The sequence below is a fragment of the Gorilla gorilla genome, chromosome 9 (assembly GCF_029281585.2).
Source record: "Gorilla gorilla gorilla isolate KB3781 chromosome 9, NHGRI_mGorGor1-v2.1_pri, whole genome shotgun sequence".
Classification (NCBI taxonomy): domain Eukaryota; kingdom Metazoa; phylum Chordata; class Mammalia; order Primates; family Hominidae; genus Gorilla; species Gorilla gorilla.
Window position 1 is genome coordinate 117,096,945 of NC_073233.2, and position 18,733 is coordinate 117,115,677.

The 18,733-nt window shown below is 36.0% G+C and overlaps 1 long non-coding RNA gene across 1 annotated transcript; it reads right to left on the minus strand.

Moving 5' to 3' along the window:
* Positions 1-4,329: 4,329 nt before the first annotated feature.
* LOC129525373 (uncharacterized) lies at positions 4,330-16,477 on the minus strand. Its single transcript, XR_008669646.1, has 3 exons — positions 16,366-16,477; positions 9,729-9,819; positions 4,330-4,411 (listed from the first exon to the last, which is right to left on the minus strand). It is a non-coding gene; the product is annotated as an uncharacterized lncRNA (long non-coding RNA).
* Positions 16,478-18,733: the final 2,256 nt, after the last annotated feature.

Genomic DNA, 18,733 nt, shown 5'->3' on the forward strand with positions numbered 1-18,733 from the left:
TGTCTTTTAATTGGGGCATTTAGCCTATTTACATTTAAGGTTAATATTGGTATGTGTGAATTTGATCCTGTCATCATGATGCTAGCTGGTTATTTTGCACCCTAGTTGATGCCGTTTCTTCATAGTGTCATTGGTCTTTATATTTTGGTGTGTTTCTGCAATGGCTGGTACCATTTTATTCTTTTCATATTTACTGCTTCCTTCAGAAGCTCTTGCAAGGCAGGCCTGGTGGTGATGAATTCCCTCAGCATTTGTTTGTCTTTGGATTTTATTACTCCTTCACTTATGAAGCTTAGTTTGGCTGGATATGAAATTTTGGGCTGAAAATTCTTTCTTTAAGAATGTTGAATTTTGGCTCCACTGTCTTCTGGCTTGTAGGGTTTCTGAGGAAAGATCTGCTGTTAGTCTGATGGGCTTCCCTTTGTAGGTGATATGGCCTTTCTCTCTGGCTGCCCTTAACATTTTTTTCCTTCATTTCAACCTTGGAGAATCTGACAATTATGTGCCTTTGGGTTGCTCTTCTCGTGGAGAATCTTTGTGGTGTTCTCTGTATTTCCTGAATTTGAATGTTGGCCTGTCTTGCTAGGTTGAGGAAGTTCTCCTGGATGATATCCTGAAGAGTGTTTTCCAACTTGGTTCCATTCTCCCCATCTCTTTTAGGTACTCCAATCAATTGTAGGTTTGGTCTTTTTATATAGTCCCATATTTCTCAGGGGTTTTGTTCATTCCTTTTCATTCTTTTTTTCTCTAGTCTTGTCTGCCTGTCTTATTTCAGCAAGATGGTCTTCAAAATCTGATATTCTTTTTTTTTTTTTTTTGCTTGATCAATTCACCTATTGATACTTGTGTATGCTTCATAAAGTTCTTGTGCTGTTTTTCAGCTCCATCAGGCCATTTATGTTCCTCTCTAAACTGGTTATTCTAGTTAGCAGCTCCTGTAACCTTTTATCGAGGTTTTTAACTTCTTTGCGTTGAGTTAGAACATGCTTCTTTAGTGCAGTGGAGTTTGTTATTACCTACCATCTGAAGCCTCCTTCTGTCACTTCATCCAACTCATCCTCCATCCAGTTCTGTGCCCTTCCTGGAGAGGTGTCACAATCATTTGGAGGAGAATAGGCACTCTGGGCTTTTGGGTTTTCAGTGTTTCTTTGTTGATTATTTCTCATCTTCATAAGTTTGTCTGGTTTTGATCTTTGAGGCTGCTGACCCTTAGGTTTTTGTGAGGACTTTTTTGTTGATGCTTTTGTTGCTGCTTTCTGTTTGTTTTTCTTTCAATGTCAGGTCACTCTTCTGTAGGGCTGCTGCAGTTTGCTGGGGGGTTCACTTCAGGCCCTATTCATCTGGTTCACTCCCATGCCTGGAGATGTCACTCAAGAAGGCTGGAGAACAGCAAAGATGGGTGCCAGCTTTTTCCTCTGGGATCTCTCACCTCAAGGGGCACCTACCTGATGCCAGTAGGAACACTTCAGTGTGGGGTGTCTGACAACCCCTGTTGGAGGGTCTCACCCATTTGGGTGGCGCGGGGAGCCAGACCAGTTTAACGAAACACTTTGGCTGTCCCTTGGTGGAGAAGGTGTGCTGCACTGGGGAGAAACCCACCTGTTTGGGCTGCCTGAATTCCTCAGAACTAGCAGGAAGAAAGACTAACCTGCTGGTCCACAAAGACTAGTGGGAGACCCCTCCCACTAGGGGCTGAGGCCCAGGGAGATGAGGGTTCTGTCCCTGAGCCCCTCGCCGGAGTTGGAGTTCCTACAGGGAGGCCCCGCCCAGTGAGGAGGGATGGGTCAGGGTCACAAATTTAAATTTGTATAAGGACTTTGGACAACCTTTGGCACTCTGTACTAGAGCAAAACATGAATACTCTATGTCCCAACAATTTTGCTACTGGTTACGTACTCAAAAAGAAAAAAAAGAAAAAGAAAAAGAAAAAGAAAAAGAATGCTGATATCTCCTAATGGACATGTGAAAAACTGTTCATAGCAATGCTTTATATAATGGCTCTAAACTAGAAACAACCCAAATAATAGATTTACTAAATTGTGGCATATTCATATGGAGTTATGTGCCACAACAATGAAAAATCATCAAACTACTGCTTTATGCACCAACGGAATTAATCTTACAGACGTGATGATTAGTGGAAGAGTACTAACACAAAAGAGTATGTACTATATAAAGCCACATATATGAGATTCAAGAATAAGCAAAACCAATGGTGATAGTGGCCAGAACAGCGGTCATCTTTGCAGGAGCAGTATATTGACTGAGAACAGGCATGATGGAAACTGCTGGTGCTGAAAATGTCCCGTATCTTCATGTGCATGTTGGTAAACAGGTACAAATATTTGCATATTTAACATCTGGGCACTTTGTTATATGTAGGTTCTACTTCAATAAAAAAGTAAATTATAAATTCTCATGTATTCTGAATGCATTGTGGGGCTGTCAAATTTGTTCCACTGATGTATTGATACTTGGGTTAACACGGTATCATTTTGAAACTGATACAAGGTTTATAATAGACTAATAGAATTTATTAGCTGATAATATCTTCCTATTTTCATTTCTCAAACACTTTCTTCTTAAGTGGAACTCCATTTTTTCCATATAAAACTACCCCTTTTCTCATCTTTAATTCCATTGTCAGACATAAAGAGAGGGTCCCAAAACTCTGCATGCACCCAGCAAGACTACTTGACCCTTCAAAACTCACAGCCTTGCACCACTGACAGCATTGGAACCATCAGGATTACTCAACATTTCCCCATCTCTGTTTACCTTGATTACTTCGTGAAGTCCTAGATTTTTGGTTTTCATTCCCAGGACTCTCTTCCCCATTCATGCTGTGGAGAGTGATGTAATCACATCAGTATCCCTGCTTAGTACTAATCACCATCTGACATAATATACATTTTGTTTATTTGTTCATCTATTCTAGATGTCAGCTCTACAAGGGCAGGAGTTTGTGTTAATTTTATTCACTTCTATATCAATCAGCAGGCAGTAGGCTGGATGCAGTGCACTTGACTATAGTAAAAGAGAAAGAATTCCATCGTTCCATAAGGGAACGTCTCTCATCTATCTCAGACCCAGTGCCTAGAAAAAAACACTAGCTTTGGGTAGGTGTTTACTAACATCTGTGGAATGAAAAGATACCTCTTCTGGATAATCCTTTCCTAGACACTGGGAGGCCTATCAGACATACCGGTTCTTGAAACAGCCCAGTGTTCATTTGGCCCTTGCAAGCTTGGCACTCTTCCTTTGGGAAGCTCCCTGGAGAAGTGGCCATGGCAGGCAGCTTCCCCAAAAGGCAGCAGCTGGCACTTGAGATCTATGTCTTCCTTTGCTTTGTAAAGTTTTTATGGCACAGCTGAGAATATTCACAGAATTCTACCCAATGTTGTCTAATTACAATTTAGAATTTTACTCAATACCGTATAATTATACTTCAGAGCTTTGCCATCTCATTATACAGCAATCTTGGTGGTTGGGAGTGAATGGTTGTGGATGATGATTCTGGTCAATTTTCTATGTGCATAACTCCTCAGTGTGTGCCAGAGAAAGCTTTCAGGCAGCTGAAGGAGCAATAGGTTTTCCCTTCTCAAGAAGCAAAATATTTTACTGTTAAAAGATGGCAAGAGAGTCAGGACAACAGATAAGATCAGCATATGAATAGAAATCAGGCATTCAAATCAGACAGACTATGTTCAAATACTAGTTCTGCTTGTCACTGGTTATGCAATTATCAATTACTCAGATAATCTTTCTTAGTTCAATTTTTGCCTCTATAAAGTCAGGATAATATTTGATATACTATTTAAGGATTGAATGAGATTAAAATGTCTAGGATGGGGCCTGTCTTAAATTAGGTACTCAACAAGTATTAATTTTATTCTTATCCTATTTTTTGACATAAGAAAATGAAGAACTCTCTCCTCTCCAAAAGCATTTACCTCCTGTGTCCATGTTCTAATTTGGCATTGCTCATAGTCAAACATATTGTGAGACACAGGGAATCTGGCATAGGCGACAATTAATGAATATTTGACTACTTCTGAGAAAATGAACATGCAAAGAAAATGAAGAGAGCCAACTAAATGCAGGCACATGTCCCTGTAAAAGAATAGATGGAATTCAAAGGGAGCCACAACAACCCTTACTTCCATTTTTCCATCTTTCTATTTCAAGTAGGAACTGATTTCAGTACCATCTCTGTCTGCTGATGACATGTCACCCATTCGGTTTTCATTATCAGATTTCAAGCATCCTTAACACAAGGTCTGTGTCATTTCTATGGTTTTGCATTTCCTAGACCATACAGAGCACTCTCTGGATATTTTATAGGTATGGTAACATTTTAACTTGATTTCATCTTTTGTAGTACGTGAGGACTACAGTGCTCTGTAGGAACCTGGAAAGAAAGGAAATAAAGAGTTCCCTGTTAGATAAACTAAAATATTAATCCATAACAAACCATGACAGCAAACATATGCAGTTCTGTTTTAGAGTCAGGATTACTCCTAGGAACCACAACCTGATTGAAAGCTAAGCTGCCCAAATATGCCATTAAAAATTTGAGTTAAACAACACCCTTTATTTTGACCTCATGATTATTAATCAACACTCTGATTATAGTCTATTTTCTTTTTTTTTTAGACGGAGTCTGGCTCTGTCGCCCAGGCTGGAGTGCAGTGGTGCAATCTCAGCTCACTGCAAGCTCTGCCTCCGGGGTTCACGCCATTCTCCTGCCTCAGCCTCCCGTGTAGCTGGGACTACAGGGGCCCGCCACCACGCCCGGGTAACTTTTTTTTTTGTATTTTTAGTACAGACAGGGTTTCACTGTGTTAGCCAGGATGGTCTCGATCTCCTCAACTCATGATCCACCTTCCTTGGCCTCCCAAAGTGCTGGGATTACAGGCGTGAGCCACTGCACCCAGCCTATAGTCTATTTTCTTCTATGGCATGCTGCAAGAATGATACACTGGTCGAGGATCCAGTGGGTGTGATATCCTTGAAAACTTTGCTTCTCCTTTAAAAATAATAAAGACTATTCTTAGCATTGTAAACTTTGTTACTGTGATATGCTGTGATGTACAGACAAAACTACTTTTCTGGGTCTTTAAGGCTGAAGCTCTTGACTAATGAAATTCATTTGGGAAATCCACTCTGGGAGGTCTCTAGGAAGGTGAAAGGCTAGCTCACCAAGTGACACCACAAGCTCATCACTGGCTCTTCTCTTACTACTTGAAACATCTTCACAAGGGAGTTTACCTGGAAACTCATTATATGTTTGAACAGACAATATGGTATGAAGAATTATCAATAAAAAACAATCTCAAGAGTTTTAGATCTGCAAGTGACCTCAAATTCTTATATATATATATATATATATATGCCAATGAATATATTATAAAGTCTTAGTTTTGAAAGAATGTAAAGATACTATCCAGTATCACCCCTACAATTAATTCAGGAATCTTCCTTGTTCTATCTCTGGCGGGTTATCATTAAGTCTGTGAGTGAAGCTCATTATCTCACGAAGCAGTTTCCTTATTTTTTTTTTTAAATGGATGTTAAATTTATATATAATGAAATGCACGGATCTGAATTTACAATTAGAGTTTTGATAAGTATATCTGCCTCTGTAGCCATCCCTGCAAACAAGATATTGAACATTATCCTTTCATTTCTCAAACAGATGTTATTATTAAAAAGATTATTTCTTATGTTGAAGCACAATCTGACTGCAATTTCTTTATGCTAGTCCTATTTTTCTTTTCTGGAACTGAATATTCAGCCTGATTTCTTTTTCCCTTCAAAGCCCTTCAAATATTTGGGAATTGAATATGAGAATATAAGCCCTTCAGAATATAATAAGAATCATAGATTCCAACATGGTGGCAGAGCATAAGTCAGTGTTTATTTATCTAGGAAGTCTGGTGAAGGGGAACCTACTGCTTTCACTATTAATTTGTGATCATGGGAAAGTTCTTTGCCATCATAAGCTGCACTGTCTTCACCTGTTAAATGAGGACAATATTTACTAAGAGGGTTGTTGAAGAAAATAAATGACATAATGTATCTAAAATGCTTAACATATTTCCTGGCCTTTTGTAAGGTATATAGTAGAAGCTACCAGATTTTATTTTTGTGAAGTAGATTTAAACCTTTTTGAAAAATCCTTGGATAAAACTTGTTTCTAATTCTGTCTCTTTTTTGGACAGGTATTAAGGAGTATAATGTATTGAAAAGAGAACTGGAAATAGAATCAGATTATCTGGGTTTAATCCTAGGTCCTTATTTTATTAGCCTGTGACTTTAACAAAACACTCAGGCTTCCTGGCCCATGCCCACATGTCTAAAGAAATGTTAATAATACTGCTTTACCAATATCACAGCATTGTTGAATAGCTCAAGGTTAAAGTACAATGTGAATTAAAGCTTTTATTAAATTGTAATTTTCTATAGTAAGGTAAGTACGAATAAAATGATACTGCCCATTGAGAGGCGAGGTAGGAGACAACCTAAAAGAAACTCAAACTGAATATGCTTTTGTGGAGTTACAGGTACAATTCAAATGATGATGACACCCAGACTGTAAGATTGAAGCAGGTGATTGGTACCCAAGGGTTATTCCTGAAGCACTGTCTGCATCAGAGTGTTCTGCTCAAGAAACTCAGTGAAGGATGCTGTCTAGGTTGTAGATGAATATCTCACAATCCCTTCTATTCCTTGGATATATTTCTAGAGGATGACAGATTCTGGTTGAGTTCACAGAGTCTTTTTTTATTGGTAATTATTTGTTCTAGTTGAATCTAGCCAGTCAACATTCAGTGGCTATGAAATACTTCTAGATTTTCTCTCTGAACTCAAACCATGGATTTTAGCTACCTGGTAAACTGTTCCTATGTTCTCAGAATATCTTCCTCAATTTGTAAGTAAAATGAATGCAGGATTAACATTTAATTCTCAAGTTATAGTACCTCTAAGTGTCCCCCTCCTTGAATGCAGCATCTCAGTTTTCTCACAACTGCATTCCCTACTCTCCAACTCCAATTCTTCTGCTATTTCTGGGAAAGCCTCAGTACTAATAATGTATACCTAACATCATATGCAATGGCGATAGACTGCATACTTTCTCCCTAAGATCAGGAAGAAAGATACATACTCTCACCACTTTAATTTGACATTGTTCTAAATGTCCCAGACAGTGCGGTATGCAAGAATATGAAATGAGAGGTAACATATTGGAAATGAACAAGTAAAACTGCCCTTATTTGCAGATGACATGATTGTATATATAGAAAATCCAATAAAATGTACCAAAAAGATTGTAGAAACAGAGAGATCAGAGAGATTGTAGAATATGAGATCAATTGCAAAAATTAAGTGGATAGTTATGGGGATGCATTCTGAAAAATATGTCATTGGGTGATTTTGTCACTGTGTAAACATCGCAGACTGTACTCACACAAACCTAGATGGTATAGCCTACACACATCTAGGCTATATGGTAGAGCCTATTGCTCCTTGGCTACAAACTTGGACAGCATGTTACTATACTGAATGCTGTAGGCAATTGTATCACAATGGTAAATATTTGTGTATTAAACATACAGAAGGTACGGCAAAAATGTGGTATAAAATATTTAAAAACGGTATACCTACATAGGACATTTGCCATGAATGGAACTTGTAGGACTCGAAGTTGCTCTGAGTGAGTCAATGAGTGAGTGGTGAGTGAATGTGAAGGCCTAGGATATTACTGTACACTATTGTAGACTTTATAAACACTTAACACTTAGGCTATACTAAATTTATAAAATATTTTTCTTTCTTCAATAATAAATTAACCTTAGCTTATTGTAACTTTTTTACTTTATAAACTTTTTAATTTTGTTAAAAATTTTTTGACTCTTTTGTTATAACACTTAGCTTGAAACACAAACACATTGTATGGCTGTAAAAATATTTTCTATATTTATATCATTATTCTATAAGTTTTTTTCTAGTTTAACATTTTCATTTTATTTTTTGCTTTTTAAAATATTTTGACAAAAATGAAGACACAGACCTTAGGCTAACCCTCCGCAGGGTCAAGATAATCGATTTCACTCTCTTTCATTTCATATCTTGTCCCACTAGAAGGTCTTCAGAGGTGATAACATGCATGGAATTGTCATCTCCTATGATAACAATGCTTCTAGAATTCTTCTAGAATACCTCCTGAAGGACCTGAATGAGGCTGTTTTATAGTCAACTGTATATATATATATATATATATATATATATATATATAAGTTTTATATATATAACTTATATATATGTTATATATATTATATATAACTTATATACGTTATATATATTATATATAACATATGTATAACTTATAAGTTATATATAACTTATATTATATATAACTTATAAGTTATATATAACATATTAACTTATAAGTTAAATATAACTTATATTATATATAACTTATAAGTTATATATAACTTATATATATAAGTTATTGTATATATTATAGTTATATATATAACATATATAAGATATATATTCTAGAAGAATAATATATATAATAACATATATATAACATATATATATAAGTAGGAGTATACACTAAAATAATGATCAAAAGTATAGTAAAAATGTAAACCAGTTAACGTAGTCATTTATTATCATTATCAAGTATTATGTACTCTGCATAATTGTATGTGCTAGACTTTTACACAACTAGCAGTACAGTATGTTTGTTTACATCAGCATCACCACAGACACATAAGTAATGGGTTGTGCTACAATGTTATGATGGCTTTGATGTCACTAGGTGATAGGATTTTTTAGCTCCTTTATACTATTACGCGACCACTGTCATATATGTGCTCCATCATTGTCTGAAACATAATTATGCAGCACATGAGTATATTTTCATGTGCTAACAATGAGCTATAGTGTATGTTAATCATAAAGGAAAAATTTTAAAATTGAACTCTACTGAAATTAAGATCTTGTTTGTGAAAATGTGCTATTAAGAGACTATAGACACAGTCCACAGAGTGGGAGAATATGTTTACCACACACGTATTTGATAAAAGACTCATATCCAGAACATGTAAAGAACTTGTATAAATCAAGAAGAAAAAGACAGAAGACCCAATTAAAAACATAGGCAAAAACAAAACAATTCAAGCAGAAACTTCCCAGTGGTTAAGAAACACATGAAAAGATGCTCAACTGTATTTGTCATCAGGGAAATACAAATTAAAACTGCTATCTTGTACTGCTACACAACCACCAGAATGATTAAGATGAAAAAGATGGTAAGCACTAGGAGGTGGCGAGGATGGCAAAAATTCGTACTCTTGTTTCTGCTGCTGGGGGAATAAATTAGTATTTTTGCTTTGGAAATACGTGTTGAAAAATGAAATGATGCATACTCTTTAACCTAGCAATTCCACTCCAAAGCATAAAGTCAACAGAGATGACTGCTTTTAGCCACCAAAAGACACATATATAATTGCTTAGAGCTGTACTATTCAAAGAGTCAAAACCTGGAAACTATCCAAGTATAATCACAAAAGAAGACTAAACAGAAATGGGGATAAAGGACATGACAAGCAACAATATCAGTGAATCTCACAAACATAATGTTGAGTAAAAGAAGCCAACACAAAGAAATACATACTTAACATTTTTTATGCAAAGTTCAAACAGGGAAAACTAACCTGTTAGATGCCAGGATCACAATTACTCTTGAAGGAGTTGCAGCAGTGTGATTGGTTCAAATGGTGGTTCAGTTTGTGAAAATTCATCCAGCTATAAAATTATGATATGTGCAGTTTTTTAATATGCATATAGTACTTTAACAAAAAAGTAAAAAATAAGACGGTGAAATAAATCTATTTCCAGACAATACAAAACCTGAGACAATTGTTGCCAGCAGACCTGAGGTGAAAGAAATCCTGAAGTGAATTCTACATGTAGAATAAAATGTTCCCTAATGGAAACATGGAAATGCAGGACAGAATGAAACTTAAAAGTACAAGGTATAGAGGACTGGGTAAAAAAGAATTAAATTGTTATTATTCATAGATGACATGATTGAAAATCCACGGGCAAACTGATAGAATTAAGAAGTACATTTAGCAAGATCTTTTGATATAAAGTGAATATGCAAAATTCAATTTCATTCTATATACCTGCAACATGTAGAAAATAAAATTTAGGAATAATAAAATTTAAGATAGACTTATTCCTAGGTATTTGATGTTATTGATACTATCAAAATATTTGTAAAACTTCTGCACAGAAAAAATGTATAGCATTGAGAGAAACTAAATAAATACATGGAAAGATATATAGGTTGTTCATAGATTGGAATGCTCCATATTGTAGTGATGTTGTAACTCTCCTAAATTGACCTATAGATTCAATTTAATTACTATCTAAATTCCAGTAAGTTATTTATTTACTATCAGAAACTGAGAAGTCAATTCTCAAGTTTATATGGAGATGTAAAGGGCCAAGAATAGCAAGACAATCTTGAAGAAGTTGAACAAAATTGAAGAACTGTTGATTATCAAGACTTTTTTTTTAACACTATAGTAATTAACAGAGTGTAGTATTCACATATGGATAGGGGAATAACCATTTAAGTAGAATAGAAGTCCAGAAACAAACCTACATGTATACTGTCACTTGACTTATGAGAAAGGTGATGCTCTGTGGAAGGGATGACTTATCAAGAAGATTTATCCTTCCAACTGGATCAATTAGAAAGTCATGTAGGATGAAACAAATCTTGACCCCCTACTTTATACCAAACTAAAAGACATAGCAATAAAACTTCTAAAAGAAATAGTGATATATCTTCATGACCTTTTGATACACACATATTTCTTAATATCAGAAAGCATTAACAAAGGAAAGATTGACAAATTAGATTTCAATAAAATTGTTGATTTCTAATTATAAGAAGACACTACTAAGAGAGTTAAATGATAAGCCACAGACTAAGAGAAGATACTTGCAATACATATATTCAACAAAGAACTTATCTGCATACGTAACAAACGCATAGGAATCACTGAGGAAAAGAGAGTCATCCCAAAAGAAAAGTGGGCAAAAGACATGAGCAGGCACTTTATGAAAGAAAATATCCAGGCAGCCAAAACATGTAAGAAAAGGTGCTCAGTCTAATTAGTCATCAGGCAAACTGAAATTAAAATTACACTAATATGCATGAAAAGGGATAGAATCAAAAGGACTGGCAATTCTAAACATTAGAGAAGATGTAAAGCAACTGGAACTGTCATACATGTTGCTGTGATTATAAATTGGCACTGCTACTTGTGAAACTGTTAGGCAGTGTCCATGAAAGCTGAACATGCATATACCCTATGATCCAAAAATTCTATTTCTATCTTTATATTAAGCAACAAAGCATACATATATGGACCAAGAACACGTGCAAAGATTTTCACAGCACTACTATTCATAATTTTCTCAAACAGGGAAACTAAATTGCCCATTAATAGTAGAATAAATACAATGCAGCAATGAAAATCAACAAACTTGAGACAATGTATATGAAACTCAAATAACACTGAGTGAAAGATAACAAATGCAAAACAATGCACACTGTATGGTTCCATTTACATAAAATTCAAAACCTGACAAAACTAACCTATGGTATTAGTCAAAATAATGGTAGTCTTGGACAGGATAAATGTAGTTTTCAAGAAATGAAAGTTCTGGTAATGTTTTATTTCTGTATTTGAGGGGTACATAAATGTTTATGTTACCTTTGTGTAAATTCATACAGCTGGATATTCATGATTTTACTCTTTACTACCTGTCTGTATAAAACTGTATATCAGTAACAACAAAACAGCTGCTTTGATAACTTATTCCTATATCCCTAACCAGAGTTAGCAATTGATCCACAATCCTTGTCTACCTCTCATCTGTATTATATTTATATGCCACGAAAATCTTATAGATATAAAAAAACTTTATGGCTCCACTTTGTTCTGAGAGAGAATGACGAGCTGTGCGGGGCGAATGAAGCCAGTTCAGGATGCTGTAGTGTCCAGAGAAGTGAGGGAAGTTTTAAATTTTCCTTTATTTGGAATTCCCAGCAGGGACCCCCCTACTCTTCATTTCTGTAGCTCTCGTGCCAACAACATAGACAAATCTAAGTTGGCATTTGTTTAGATAAATTGGTGGCAGTTTGTGTATGCATGTATTTTATATCATTTTTTAACTTTTAAAAGTGTAAAATATGAAAAAATTGCATGCAACGTATATACCTGTAACCACCAGCAAAGTCAAGAAATAGACCATTACCAGATTACAGAAGACCCTGTCTGCTCTGTTTCCTCCTTTATCTGTGTATGTTTCCACATATATATGTACGTATATATATATATCTGCATCAATACAGTATTTTAATTTATAATTCATATTTCAATTTTTAAATTGACCTAATAATGTTTCTTATAATAAAGGACAGTATAATATAAAGTTCATTTCATTTACTCCTTCAGCCCAGGATCCAATCTAGGATTAGAGATTACATTTAGTTCTCATGTCTCTTTAGCCTCTTTTAATCTGAAACATATCCACAGTTTTTCTTTGTCTTTTGACATTGATGTTTTTGAAGACTTTAGTTGTTCTCTCTGCTTTTAAAAATAAAATTTCTCGCCTGTGTTTGTCTGCTGTTTCTTCTAATCATGGTTGGAATGGGATTATGTAGGTTTGGCTAGAGCACTGCACATATGACACCGTGTTCTTCTCAGGGTGTCACATCTGGAGACACGTTATGTCCATATGTCCCTCAGTCGCCGTGTTAATTTTGATCACCCAGCCTATAGTTGCCCACTTCTCCACTGTATATTACTGTTTATTTTTCTGCTTTGCAACTAATAAGCAGTCTGTATGAAGATACAGAAATACACTATTTCTTCTCAATTTTCTTCTTGAATTAGTGTCCATTGAGGATTTTTTTGTCTGATCCAATCTTTACCATAATGGTGGCAAAATGATGATTTTCCAACTCCAGCACTAGCGTATCAATTGAAAAGTGTAAAATACAAACAATTTTCTAGGAAGGCTGTGAGTCATTCATTTATTTATTCACTCAATTCATGAAAACAGAATTACTTAGCATTGATTGATTGATCTGATAACTAGAGCAGTTTAAGGTCCAGAGGGACCTTTTTTAGATAAAAAAGCAGTCCCTGGTTTTGAAATATTCACAATCTGTCAAAAAGATATTGAAATACCAGTTGGCCCTCATTATTCTATGACAAAAGTTATTTACTTATTTAATATCTAACTATCTAAATAACCCTTTATTTATCTAATCACTATCCACATGGGCTCATGGATTCCTTTTTGTTTCAATTGTTCATAATGTATTTCTGAGCTTAAGTTTCTTTGGTGCTGAAATTGTCTCTGGTTTGGCCAGTGAGAGCCCCTTCAAGCTGGCTCCTGTTTCCTTGTTATATGCTCCCTCTTCCCATTTTCTGAGCACTTCCTTTGTTTCTGTTGTAACAAATCCAACCATTTATTTAAAGTCTAATATGTCATTTTTTTCTAGGGCAACCTCCAACACTAACTTTGCCCCAAAGATGGTTTTATTTTTCTGTACATTTGTGTACAAATTATACTCAATTCTCTAATTCTTTCTTACATTTGAAATTGATTTCTAGTTGTTTTATATATTTTGTTTATCTCTTCAATAATTTGTATTGCAAAACCAAGGCCTGATTTTTATAATTTATTTATTTATTTTTTTTAGTGTATATATAGTTTTTTTTATTATACTTTAAGTTCTAATGTGCAGGTTTGTTACATATGTATACATGTACCATGTTGGTGTGCTGCACCCATTAGATTTTTATAATTTAAAAATCAGATTGCCCTTGGGACCTTGAACTGTAAAATAATGCTATTTTTATGAATAAATGGATGGATGAATGAAGCAAATTGTCTCCCTGGAAAATATTTCGAATTTACATTTTTCAATTTATATGTTTATTGGAAACTTATCTAAATGTTGGAGGATAATTAAACTAGGAAGAGAAAGCAGAGGAAATTGGGTGTCCCCATGCTAATAATATAGAAAAAAAAAAACAAAAACAAAAGGTCAATGACCTCCTAAATTACATTCAGTGAACTCAGTTACCCAACTGGCTGGCTGATACTCTTTTTGTTCATAACTTAAGACTGTTTTATTGTGTTATATTTTAACAGGAGTTGGTGTCCATTTTTTGCGATGATGTAGTTGGTATTTATTTTGGTAAGAGTTATCTTTGTTGTTAGCAAAATTCATGTCTTGGGTAGATTAAATGATTTAAAAAGTTATTGATTGTCTTGTTATAGGATTTTGTGATAGGGACCCAATTTATTGTCAGGAGATGAATTGTAGGGGCCTACATTCCTTGATGTTGTTGAGCTGATCCTGTTGTGTCTGTTTCTGTGGGTTGGTCGCTGAACCTACAGAGATGAGATGAGTGATGCCTGTGAGTGTGATTTCTTTGCTTCTTGCTCCACTTCGATAGGATGAATAGATTTATTCCAGTCATAAATTCAGCAAAACCTCCTAATCTGAGCTAGTATAGTGAGATCTAGTGAATACCAGAGAATATTTATGTAATATAATAAATTTTCCTCCTTCCTTCCTTCCTTCTTCTCTTTCTTTCTCTTTCTCTCTCTCTCCTTTTCTTTTTTCTTTTCTTTTCTTTTTTCTCGCTCTTGCTCTGTTGTCCAGGCTGGAGTATAGTGACATAATCATGGCTCACTTCTGCTTTAACCCCTCTGGCTCAAGCAATCCTCCTGCCTCAGCCTTCAGAATGGCTGGTACTACAGGTGTGCACCACACACCAGCTAATTTATTTATATTTTTTGTAGGGATGGGATCTTCCTACATTGCCTAGGCTGGTTTTGAACTCCTGGGCTAAAGTAATTTTCCTTCCTTGGCCTCCTGAAGTGCAGGGATTACAGGCATGGGCCTCCATGTTGGCCTTTAAGAGTAATATTGTAACTGCTTTTCAGGATATGTTTGTTGTGTTAAAAGCCCTTGGAGACTTGATTATCTAAAATAATTAGCCTATTAACCATTTGTTTTTAATTAGATGAGTTTTTTCAGACTCAGGTAAGGCTTGGGCTGTATGGAAATCATGGAGTCAGACCTGCTCACCTTACAGATGAGGAGATTCAGATGCAGAGAAGTCCATGAGAGCTAGCTAGTGGCAGAGTTAGTAAAAGAATCAACTCTTTGACTCTTCGTTGAATGTTCGGTATATTACACCTGAGAACATAGCTAATGGTTTGGCTTATTAAAATCACTCATCTCACCATTTGCTTAGTAAACCTTTATAATTGAGGAAGCATGGAAACTTCAGCCCACTGTGAGAATTACCCTTAATTCCAAATATCTGAAGTCTAATTTGTGTGTTTTTACTGTAGTTATTACTAAGCCATCAGAAGTTTCAGGCAGTCTTGCTGGGTACTAAATGAATTAACTAGATATAGATCCTGCACTATAGAAATGTCTGCATTCCATAAAAGGCATTCAGATTAATTCATAATCTGTTTAGCTATATTGCTACATCACAATAAACATTACTATTAGCAGCAGCAGCATCTCTGTGCTGAATGTCATGCCATGTTATTGTAATTACTGCTTCTGTGCTCAGCTATCCCACATCAATTTCATTCATTCAACAAATATTTGAGATTTGTGCCAGACCCTGTGCTTACTTCTGGGGATACAAGATAACTCTGAAGAATTAATTACACCCCTTTCTGAGCTTGGTAGACAATTGAAAATGAAAACCATTAAAGTGAGAAGTTATTATAGAGGAAGAATATGAAACCATGAGAACATATGAGAGGAGAACCTAACGGTTCTGGAAAGTGATGCTTAAGTTGAGACCTGAAAGATAACTAGGAGTTATCCAGATGAAGACACAGGGAAAAACCACTCTAGGCACAGAGAACAGTGTGGGAAAATTGGAAGAAGAGAGCCAAGAAAGAACAGTAATGGTTGGAACATGGTCAGGAGAGATAAGGGAGATGACACTGAAGAACTGGCAGAGGGCCTCAATCCCAGATTCCAGAGGGCCTTGAAGGCCACATGAAGAAGTTCTGACTTCATCCTAAGTCTCTGCTAGACTGTAAACTCTTAAGGGAAAGGCTATTATTTTCCATCTTTGTGTACTGAGTGTCCAACAGCCTGCCAGACACAGACCAAGTGTGTAGTGAATCATTGAAAGCAGAATGAGTGATACAGTTAATCATAAATCATTATCACCACCCTTCCTGGTTCCAGTCTCTGAAAGAAGGCAGGCTTACTTTACACATGTTGTTATATTAGATTTAAGTGATTTCTGTAGAGTAGGCCAGATAAATTTCTGAGATGTTCTAGAACTCTGTTCTTAGGATATCGTCTTCTTCAGTATATCCCTGAGGGAAAAGTACAAGAAGTTAAAGTTAACTCACAGGTCGTTGGGAACATATCTGCCAGCTATGAGTGTATGATGTCTTTGTTGTTTGATCCTCATAACAGTTAAATTTTAGTTCTAGCAAATAAACAGTCAGAAGTGCTTCTCGTGTAAAGCATTTGTTGGCAACAGCCCTGCAACCCTTAGGTCATTCTTTACAGGGAAATTGTGACATTCTGAAGACCATGGTTGTAGGGGACCCCATTGTTACAGCCCATTCTGACGCTTGCTAAGCAGTGTTCAAGGTGGCAAAATTCAGGCATAATGGTTTGAGGTCAGCCTGAAATCATTTGTTTGTTTGTTTTTTTGTAGGTCCGTTGGGGTTCAAGATGAAATTACCATGCTATTTGGAGACTTTGTAAATTCTTCCTTTTGTTCTGTTTTTAATCAGGGTAAAAATCTACAATTTCAGAAAACAGTTATTTTTGACAGTGATGAGTGCAATTGTGGTTGGTTTTGATAATTATATTTTATTATTAAATGAAGTATTTTACTGATTTCTGACCCTTCTCTTTAGGATAGGTGGTAGCAGACCTCCATTCAGTATTTATTGCCATGGAAACCAAATCTAGGCTAACTCATCTGCTTCAAAATGTTTATTGGTGTGTGGGTTTCTTGGTGAGGCATTTCGCCAGATACTGCAATCCCTTATGATCTCTTTCCATTAACACTTGTGTGTGTGTATGTTTTGTGTGCCTCTTCACTTGAATTAGTTGGTACTTTGATCTGAATCTATTTCTGAAAGTACTAAATGGATTAGTTCCAAGCAGGTCGGGCCCCTGTGGTCATGTTGCCTGCTGGAATTTGTGTGTATGTATAGCTACTGAAGAAATAATATGGGTGGAAACTGCTATTATTTCCTCCTGAGGTATAAAATTTCAGATTTGGACATCTTTCCCTAGAAAGCCTGCTGTGTTTCTCCTATTGTTTATCCTGGCTCTGTGTACTTGTATGCACAAGTGCATGTGTATGTACATGTAGGGAAGTGTCTATAGATATTGGACTCTTCGTGTCCACTGATAATTCATGTGACTCAAGTTATATGAATAATAAGTTCTTTGGTGAAGTGAACATTACAGTTCTTCTTATGTCTTCTTGATTTAATAGAAGAAATGCATTATGAATTCATTTACATTCCATAAGATACTAAGATGCAAATCATGCTTACAGTGTCCCAGCATTACTAAATTAGATGTTCCTATGAGCAAGTGAGAACTTATACTTCCAATGAAACTAGATATTATTGGAAAACACACAAAAAAACAAAGTGAGAAGCCATACTGCCTATAAATTTGTAGAAGCAACATCTAATATAATGTGGTGTAGAGGATTTCCAGCATTCTCCATATCAAACCTAATGTGTCCATCTTGCCCTGTGAACTGACTGGGGTGCTGCACATGGAGCCTGTTGCCAGTGACTCAATGTAGACTGACTACAGGATGATGGTTATTTCTACTGCAAGATGATGGCAACCAGGTATCATATGAGGCTGTGCGGCAATGACAGGTGCCTCATAAATATAGTAGGAAGAAAATAGTGAAAGAATCTGATGTTGAACTTTGTTTTCTTCTTTGTTAGCAGTTTGTCCTTCTGAAAGAAGAGGGTGGATGTGACTTTCTAGAGCCTTCCCTTTGTGAAGGTTAATTTTATATGCTAACTTGATTGGGCCATGGGATGCCCAGATACTTGGTTAAACATTGTTTCTGGGTGTGTCTGTAGGGGTGTTTATCAAAGAGATTAGCATTTAAATCTACAGACTGAGTCAAGCAGATTGCCCTCCCCAATGTGGGTGGGCATTATCCAATCCATTGAGGGCCTGAATAGAACAAAAAGGCAGAGGAAGGGAGAATTTGTTCTCTTTCTGCCTGATCACATAAGCTGGGATATTGGTCTTTTCTTGCCCTTGGCCTGGGACTTAGACCATTGACTTTCCTGGTTCTCAGGCCATCAGACTCAGAATGGAACTTGACATCATTGATTTTTCCTGTATCTCCACCTTGCTGACTGAAGATTGTGGGACTTGTTGGTTTCCATAGTTACATGAACCAATTCCTTATACTCTCTCTCTCTCCTTCTATTTTTCCCTCTCTCCCTCTCTCCATGTATCTACACCTATCTCCATCCTATTGGTTCTGTTTCTCTGGAAAATCCTCACAAATACATATTTCAATCTCTTTTACTGCCTTCTTTCTCTGCTCTGGCCTATTTCTAGAGGGCC